Source organism: Gymnoscopelus braueri (assembly GCF_963280865.1).
Source record: "Gymnoscopelus braueri genome assembly, chromosome: 10".
Taxonomy (NCBI): Eukaryota; Metazoa; Chordata; class Actinopteri; order Myctophiformes; family Myctophidae; genus Gymnoscopelus; species Gymnoscopelus braueri.
In genome coordinates this window covers 12478101-12488367 of record NC_137611.1, presented here as the reverse complement: position 1 = coordinate 12488367, position 10267 = coordinate 12478101, and positions in this window count along the sequence as shown.

Here is a 10267-nt window from a genome sequence, read left to right as displayed (position 1 = left end):
CCTGTAGAATATCTTAAGTAACAAGGAGGCCATTTCTTGAGAGGCTGGAACACAAGAAAAAAAATCTAGGAAATATGCATTAAATTCAGTCCTCTAACAATGTAAGCTACTTTAAGACTTCGCCGTGGCTTTTTCCATGAGCAGCACTTTAAGAAGGCCACCTTGACTCTCACGTCATTAAATATGACATCAGTTGTGACTTAATATGGAGTTAAGTACGTAGCTAGAGCGTAGCTAGAGCGTTGCTTCGCGCCGCGTTTCGAGCTTGCGGACTGCTACGTAAGATGCTTTTGTGTGACGCTGAAGTATGATAAAGTAGGGCGTTAAATTGACGAAAAAACACAAAACGTTAATTTTGGAGATATAGTGATGCCCCTCAGGTTATGCAATACCTGTTTACAAATGGGTACCCGTTGTCAGAGTACCCATTTGTGCCCACTGTACTCGTTGTACCCATTATCATAGTACTTGGGAGGCCAGTCTATGACGTCAGTATACTGTGACGTCATATTGATGACATCAGGGATCTCCATATATGGCCATAAAAGGGACACAGGCGGATAGACAGAGACAGATACAAGATACTAATATTCTGTATACGGTTTTATTATTTTAAATTTGGCATGTGGATGCGGGTGGTGGGACATCACAAAAGCTATTTTAACGGGGTGCAGAATCTTCACAAACATTACATTTCTGTCCAAATCCAGACGTCGCGTTTGTGACATATATGGCCAAGTCTTCCGTGACGTAGTGCTCTAATAACATGTGAAAACATATGAAGGTGTTGAAATGACCATACATACATACGCCCATTTTTTGTTTGAGGGCCAGTGTGTCAGTTTAATCACACACTGGCCCTCAGTGTGTGATCAACCAATTCACTCAGGGAAATGAGCACACACTGAGTTGTGAGTGGTTAATGGGCTGGCGTGACGGGAGTCTCAATAATACTCACACAAATTGGTGGAGATTCACAAATACATTTTACATTTAAAATGTCAATAAAAAAATGTCAAATTAGAGACATAAACACAAATGCTGTACTTATTTACAAATACGAAACATTAGCGGTACAGATACAAATTTGATTTGCACTTACAAATGCAAATCACTTTGCACGACTATGAAATGTGTTTTATGAGTTACGAATCATATGACCTTTCTAATTCCCACTTTGTGTAATTTTTTTTCTTCTAAATCTCAAATACAAATACATAAATTGGTGGAGATTCACAAATACATTTCAATTTAAAATGCCTAAGTTGACATACAAAATGTTGATATACAAGTTTAGAGACACAAATACGAATACTTATACAAACAAATTGACTTCAAAAGCTATGAATGGTTGCTGTGTGATAAGAGTAGAAAGGAGAGAGAGGAATCAGGTCGGCGGGTTGGTCAAGCTATTCAGAAGTGCCCAATGTTTTGTCAGCACTAGATACAAATAACTTCTGTAATCTGGGAGGTAGATTGTGGAGTTGGACATTAGGACAAAATATGTGTGTGGAATAGTCTCAACCAATTCACTCAGGGAAATAAGCTCATACTGTACGGTATGTATCATGTAGAACAGGACAAGGATAATTCATCTCCCAATAATATTGGGTCATGTGACTGTCTCTTCACAGTGATAAAAGTTAATACAATATGCAACCCATGCATCTTACGTTTTTGAGACGTGAAACCTTTTTGTCGGATAATCCTTTTTTACAGTACTGATTCAAGTCTGCCCCCATTCTTTCTTGCGTAGCTCCACTCTTCTAATCTTACCACTGACTGTCTTAGGCAGCTGCTCCACAAACTCCACCTGCAACAACAAAATACAAAAATACAAAAATACAATAACTTAATAAATCAACCATTCCTGATTAGTGAGGTATATCCAGTGGGGTACAGTAAACTTACAGTAAATATTTTCCTTATATATTTTTTTATCAAGTATTTAATGATAGGCTACCTTGCGTGGATATTTGTATGGCGCAGTCACTTTCTTCACATGTGCTTGTAAGTCTTTCACAAGTTGGGCTTTGTCATGTAACATATACTCTGCTGTCAGCACCACAAATGCTTTCACCACCTGGATGAGAGAAAGAAAAAAAACAGGCTTGCAGGTGTTTCTATTCAAACAGTGATAGTTTTAGGGATGGGACGATATGAAGAGTTCATGTCACGATTATTGTGGCCAAAATAATTAAGGATATTATGGTGACTAACACAATATGCTTAAAACTCTTAAAATGCCACCGGCACCCCAACATCCCTATTCTGGGGGGGGGGGCGTTCGCCATAAATAGCAGATCGACAAGCTCACAACGCGTCACAACGTGTTGTGAACTTGTAGATCGGCAATGTTAGTGTAGAGTAAAAAAAGCAGCCTGGCATGGCAAGTCTAACAGGGCTATTTATTTTTAGCTGTGGCAGATTCGTCTGGTTTCCAGGCTATAGAAAAAGAGTGTACCAAGTGCGCTCTTTACAGACATAGCATAGACTCAGGGTTTAAGTGGTACCAGATACGCAGCTCGGCAAAAGCAAATTGATCGCAGTGTATGACACAGGACAATTTCATAATAAATTAAAATCTCCACGATACGATTATTGTGAGTGGTTTTTAATCACGATAAACGATAATAATGATTATCGTCCCATCCTAGATAAACATTAGTGTACAAAGATGCATTTAAGAACCAAGTGGAATGTACCGCTGACCTGACCTGACCACGTAAGCATGAGACTGGAATGCTGCTCAGTCCAGCATTGGTGACAGGGTGTCTGGAATCTAGATGGGTGACTTTTGGAAGAATAGACTTTCATGTATAGGTCAACAAGGTTTTTAAGTTCCTTCCTTATGTGTAAAATCAGAGTAAGAAAGTCAGTCTGTGAACTTAAAAAGGATCCAATAAGGTTCAGTTAAGTTAAAAAGCCTTTATTTATCCATGGCTTAGTTTCTATAAGCAAAGAACAAAAAAGGGAAACGCAGGTGACCTATGCGTTTCGGCCCTACTGGCCTTCATCAGGGTCCACTGGTTATGACAGACACATCAGATCATTTTATAGCAACCACAAACTGTCAATTATTAAATCATCTTTAGACTACACCAAGATCACATTACAAAAAATACTAAATATACACATATTCACATTTCAAATCCCCCATTGTCCACACTCATGTCCAAGTTTCTGGTAGTGTATGACAAATAACAATAAGTAGTAACTAGATGGCAAGAAAATCTGAGCGAAAAGGGCATATAACAACCCCAAAATGGGATATGACCACAACATACAGAGTCGTTGCCATACAGTGGGAAATGAGTTGACCACAGTGTATATAGTGGATATATATAACACATGAGTCCATTATAGAAAGGGAGAGAAATCTATCTCATCATCACTTATATTCAAATGGTTGGGGGATGACTGCACAGTTAAGACGAGTATGTGATGGTTGAATGAGGATCTACTTATACAACCTGTATATCTGGTCAAGAGGAATCTCCTGAAAAGCAGCTTAGAATATGATAAGCAAACTGAGAACTACCGTCCATACATATGATAACGACACAGTTACATTGCAGGCCATTTTACCTGCTGGACCTGTGCTGATTAGCAAAAAACAGTTCTTTGGTATTCTAAATGTTCCGACACCCTGCCCGCCGCTCCCTCCTTTTGCACTATAAAAGGTACTGGTGTCAAACCAGTGCTTCACTCAGCCCTCTCCTCTCCATCCAGAGCATAACCGCCACCAACCAGCTGAACTTCAGTCAACCATGTCTTCGTTCTGTGTGATCTGCAGCTCTCCCATGATGAAGTCTCTGCCATGTGGCATGTGCGGTCATGTTGGCTCCAAGAGAGCCGGCAGCATGTACGGCGGAGCAGGAGGTTTTGGCGTCCGCATCTCCCAGGCTACATCCGGCTGCGCTGAGGTTTCTGACCTGCATGGCATTGGCTACATCAACGACAACAAGAAGGCCACCATGAAGAACCTCAACAACCGCCTGGAGACCTACCTGGAGACGGTGAGCAGCCTGAAGACGACCAATGAAGAGCTGGAGCTGAAGATCAAAAAGTTCCAGATGGACAAGCCTAAGACGGACCTCAAGGTCTTCGAAGTTACCATTCACGACATTCAGGAAAAGGTGAGAACAGAGCTTCAATTGAGTTAATGCTGTAGCAACGGTATCAATCTCATAAACTCATATTATGCTGGTTTTCAGAACTGGTCACACTCGATTCTCTACTTTCAACCTGGCCATTCACTATTTTGGGCATGTCGTTATAGGCAGATTTTTACAAACGTTTTCCAATCTTCTTAACCATTTTCAATCATTTTCAAAACACTTAAAAATGTTTTTAAAAATCCTGAAAATAGCAGATTTACAAGCTCACAACACATTGCATGCTCACAACCCAAAGCATCAGCTTGTAGATCTACTATTTTCACTATTCATCATACCACAAAGTATACTAGGGCTGTAAACAGAACTGGTCTACAGTTTCATGTGATGTTGGATAGTGTTTGTACAAAAATATGGCTTTGCTTTTATGAAGAATTGCACAATAGTTTGAACAATTCACATATCCACTGGGTATCAGGTGTTTCTATGCAATGGACTGGAAGTGCATGCATACCATGCATATGATATGCAAAACCATTTTTGGTTCTATTGTGACACATTCTGAGCTTGAAGATCAGCTATTTTCACAGGATAAAAACAGGGCTTAAGTGGTTGAGTTTAAATGCCGTAGCTGTAGGCTACTACTACGGTGGGCAACAACCTCTTTTTGATCTACTGTCTATCGAGTTGATAAAAAAAAGCTACCATTAACCATTATTTTTGATGTGCATAACACATTTCTCCCCTTACAGTTGGACTTTATCTTAACTGTAATAATTAATATTACATTATTGACAAATTATTTTTTGTAGACTATTTTTAAACCTTTTGGAATGTTTAATGATATGCTTGTTGATCAGGTTAGGTCCATGTCACCAATACAGAGACACTACTAGCCTAAAATATTCCCCCCCTAAAGTACAACTGACTTAATGGGAGCCAAGAGGTCCCACTAACAGGATACTGGTTATGTAGGTAATGAGGCATTGTGCTAGCTTCCCTAGGAATGTTGAATACTAAAACCTTCACCAAAAACTAGTTGCGTTGCCAAATAAAACAAGACATACCAAGTCACCAGCTAAGGAACATTTCTATCTTGCTCTGTGGTTCTCAAAGTGTGGTCTGGGAACCCCCATGGGTCCTTGAGGTGGTAACAAAAAATAGCACTTTAGCCCTATTGTATACATCACAAGCTCACGACGCGTCTGCTATTATAAATACATTAAAACAATAACATTTTGAAAGATTTGGGCTCATTTTGGACATTTTTAACAACACAAATGGCCTCTTATGGCATACCATTTTTTCAGATGCGGGTCTTCGACCAAATACATATCAGTCTGAGGGTGCCTGACATGTTTCACTGATCTAGCTGTTCAGCTGTTGACACTTCTACTGCTTCCTCACTTTAGATTTCCAAAGAGGTCCTTGACAACACTAAAATCCAACTGGATAATGACAATGTAAAGCTGGATTCACATGACTGGAAAGTCAAGTAAGTATATGCGGAGGAAACAGATGTCCCAAAAAAATTAACCATTTTAAGCTGTGGGTGAAGACACATTATTATAAATGTCTTGTGGTTTTGGTTGTATTTCCATTGGGTGAATGACAGCATAGGAACCGAGACAGAGAACAAGTAAAGTGGTATAGTATGTTTGATGTATTTAATGTATTTATTTACCAGGGGCAGTGCTAATTAATCAACATTTCAGTTTTCACATCCATGTAAATGAGCCAGCTAGAGTTAGCTGGTGAAATAACTATCAAAACAAAACAAACATACAGTATCAATACAATACAAGACAAGTAAACAGAGTGCAGTTGACTAGAGAACCTAAAGATTGACCTGGATATCGGCACCTGGACTGACTGGGCTACTAGGCTAACCCAGGTTGTCTATTTTCCAATACTGAAAGTTTAAAATAAGGCTAAAGTGGTAAAAACTTGACTTTGAGGCTAGAATAAATCATTTAGCTGGGGACCCCCTGGAACCCCCTCAAGGACCCCACTTTGATAACCATTGATATACTGTACTGTCTCCTTCTCCCAGGTATGAGAGTGAGCTGTCCATGCGTCAGTGTGTGGAGGCAGACATCGCTGCTCTGAAGATAGTTCAGGAAGAGCTGGATGTGGGGAGATCCAGTGTGGAGCTACAGGATCTGGAGGAGGAGCTGAAGAGGCTGCATGAGCACCATGAGGAGGTAAATGTTTGGAGGTTGAAGATCACGCATGAATACTCAAAGCCATGGGTTATCAACGTTTTTCAGGCCAAGGACTCCTCAGCTGAGAGAGAGATGAAGCAGGGACCCCCACTACATTGTTTACAATTGTGTTGCAAATTAAACCTTTTCATAGATTTCATAGATAGCTTCATTGACTATCATCAGGGTTGTGTAAATTAATGTATTTTGTTCATTTCAGACATTTAACCATATAAACCTTCAATACTTAGTTCTTCATTTGCTCCTTCCCCCCCCCCTACACCAAACCTCTTTGCCGAAAATAGCCGATCTACAAGCTCACAATGCGAAACGTTGTGGGCTTGTAGATCTGCTATTTTTGGCTAATGTTCCCCTCAGAATTGATTGATTGATTGATGAACTTTATTTAGTAAGACATGGAAGTACAAATTCACAATACAAGGTCTACTAAACTGGGAGTCTCATTAAGCACTAAGCTTGTTTAAGATGAGATCCCCTTGCACACAAATCATGATGACATATAAGAGACAGACAGATATACACACTACTATACAGAATGTCATACAATCAGTTTACAGGTTACTGGTATGAAGCGTGAAAAATATGTACAAGAGAAGAAAGAGAAAGGGGGGGGTAGGGGGGTAGATTAGGACTTGGGGTAGGTTAAGACTTAGACAGGGGCCATTTTAGAATTGCAGCCTCCTGAAGGTGTATCTTTAGGGCAGTTTTAAAAGTGAGTAGGGTTTTACACTCCTTTAGAAGAGGGATGTACAAGTGGTTAAAGTAAAAAGAAATAACATCCTAACACACAAAGATTTGGCGGACCCCCTATAGTAGCTCTGAGGACCCCTAGGGGTCCTGACCCCTGTTGAAGACCCCTGCTTAAAGCTGTTAGTTCTTATGGGTGTCCTTGTCTACCGGGGTGAACATTCTCCTATATTATGAACCATTGTACTTGACACTGGCCTGTCTCTGGCTCTTTTGACCCACAACAGTTTTCTTCTCTGTACAAAATGTCTATCCAATTGATGCAATATACTTGGGCATTATTAAAGGGATTGGTGTATCCCTATATTTTGGACATGTCATCATAGGCTAAATATGAGGGAGGAAACATCCAAGTTGCTTTAAAGATATTGTAAAAAATACATCTTTTTTTAAAGTAATAAAAAAGAACACAGAAATAGAGGCTTAAGTTTTAAGGCTTTTCACTATTTGTAGTATGACAGTCTATGGGGCTTAAGGGGGCACATTAACCTGCAGGCTTTTCCTTTCCTTTTTGCCATTTTGGTTGGTATGGTGTACCGGACAGTACCGATAAGCTGTCATTTTATTTAAATTTGTCATTTATTTTTAAATAATCAATTAAACCAATTAATTTGGTTAACTTTTGCACCCCGACAATACTGTAAATTATGTGTGGTTCTCCAGGACATGCGGAGGCAGGGTGAGCTGGGATCCCAGGTGAAAGTGGACGTTCATGCTGCCCCTCAGGATGACCTGGCCAAGGTCATGGTATCAATGAGAGAACACTACGAGAAGGTCATCACCCAGAACCGCCAGGAAGTGGAGTTATGGTTCAAGACTAAGGTAGGCTACACTACACCAGTGGTTCCCTAACATCTTCATGTCAGGGACCCCCAAATATTATGTATTTGGCCGCAAACGATCTGAAAATATTTTGTCCCAGGGACCCTCATAAAAGATTTGTGTTGTGAAAATAGCAGATCTGCAAGCTTGTAGATCGGCTATTTTTGAATAGCCAAAGTACAAAATAGGGTTAAAGCGGTTAAACAGTTTTTGCTGGGGACCCTCTGGAACCTACTCAAGGACCCCTGGGGTTCCTCGGAACCCACATTGAGAACCAGGGCACTACACCACACTAAATCCTATTTCACTTTGTTAAAAGTCATCAGATCCTCCTGTTTGTCAGAACGTGTGTTAAGCATCGTATTAACGTTGGTTTTCATCCACAGACCGACAAGCTGGACCAGGAAGTTAAACAAACAACTGAGATCATCGATTTGTCTAAGAGTGAGATCATCAAGGTCAGACGTGAACTGCACAGTCTGGAGATCCAACTCCAGGCCGAGATCAGCAAGGTAAGACCCGGTTACAGGAGAATGGCTTGGTTCAATATCTCATGTCCTTCAACACAGCCATTTTGTTCATGTTTTTCATATGCATTTCGATTGCACAAAGAAAAAAACTATAACTATCTCATATCGGGTGCTCCTTACGGTTTTTGTTTCCACTGACTTCATGGGAAACAGTTACCGTTGTGGTGATGACAGGAAAAGGCGACTGACATTATCTTCTGACATTAATCCTGTTCCCGCCTCCCAGTAATGTTTTACAATCCATTTTATGATTCGTTTAATTATTCAAAAGGCCTTACCAGGCCGAACCGTAAGCCTGAACGAGAATTGAACGAGAATTCAGAACTGGACACTTGGCAAATTGAAAGTCCTAAGTGCATGTTTTCCAACATTTGGCACCTAGAAAAGTGCTCTTATACAGTAACTTCCAATAATCCAGCCCCCTCTCTCCATCTATGAAACAGAAAGCATGTCAGGTAAACGTCCTGGAAGAGACCAAGTGCGGATTTGCCAACCTGCTGGCAGGTTACCAGAGACAGGTGTGTATCCTGGAGGAACAGCTAACCCTGCTCAGAGCTGACTTGGAGAACCAGGCACAGGACAAGACCAAGCTGGAGATGGAGATTGCTGAGTACAGGAGACTGCTCAACGCATACCTTGAAAACATTGACAGGTACAAAATGGCAGCGAATTTATCTTCAACAAACAAATGCTGGCGTTAGTGAGCTTGGACTCAAACGTTTGTATCAAGTTTCAATTTTTATATATATATATATATATATATATATATATATATATATATATATATATATATATATATATATATATATATACTATGACTATTTGGGGGACTTGGCATGGAAAAGTCTGGGAAACCCTGATGTCTTGTACCCATCCTTTGTTCCATTTGGTCTCTCTCGCTGCAGAAACAAGAAAATCACGACCACCGAGACCACCGAGAAGGAGATCACCACAGAGAAGAAGGACATGAAAACCACGACCACCAAGACCACCAAGGAGGAGGTCACCACAGAGGTGAACGACGAGTATGGACACCTACTGTCCACAGACACCAAGACCACCAAGGAGGAGGTCACCACAGAGGTGAACGACGAGTATGGACACCTACTGTCCACAGACACCAAGACCACCAAGGAGGAGGTCACCACAGAGGTGAACGACGAGTATGGAAACCTACTGTCCACAGACACCAAGACCACCAAGGAGGAGGTCACCACAGAGGTGAACGACGAGTATGGAAACCTACTGTCCACAGACACCAAGACCACCAAGGAGGAGGTCACCACAGAGGTGAACGACGAGTATGGACACCTACTGTCCACAGACACCAAGACCACCAAGGAGGAGGTCACCACAGAGGTGAACGACGAGTATGGAAACCTACTGTCCACAGACACCAAGACCACCAAGGAGGAGGTCACCACAGAGGTGAACGACGAGTATGGAAACCTACTGTCCACAGACACCAAGACCACCAAGGAGGAGGTCACCACAGAGGTGAACGACGAGTATGGAAACCTACTGTCCACAGACACCAAGACCACCAAGGAGGAGGTCACCACAGAGGTGAACGACGAGTATGGACACCTACTGTCCACAGACACCAAGACCACCAAGGAGGAGGTCACCCAGGGGTGAAAGTGGGCCGGCACGGTCCGGAACGGCGTTCCGGTAAAAGATTAGGTGCCGGAACGCCGTTCCGTTAAGAAAAATTCGAAGGTAGTTGTGAAAATCCCATATTAAATAACCTGCCACAGACCCATGGCCATGTTCAAGAAGAAAACATAATCTACTAACGTCAGATTAACATACACAATTATTACAT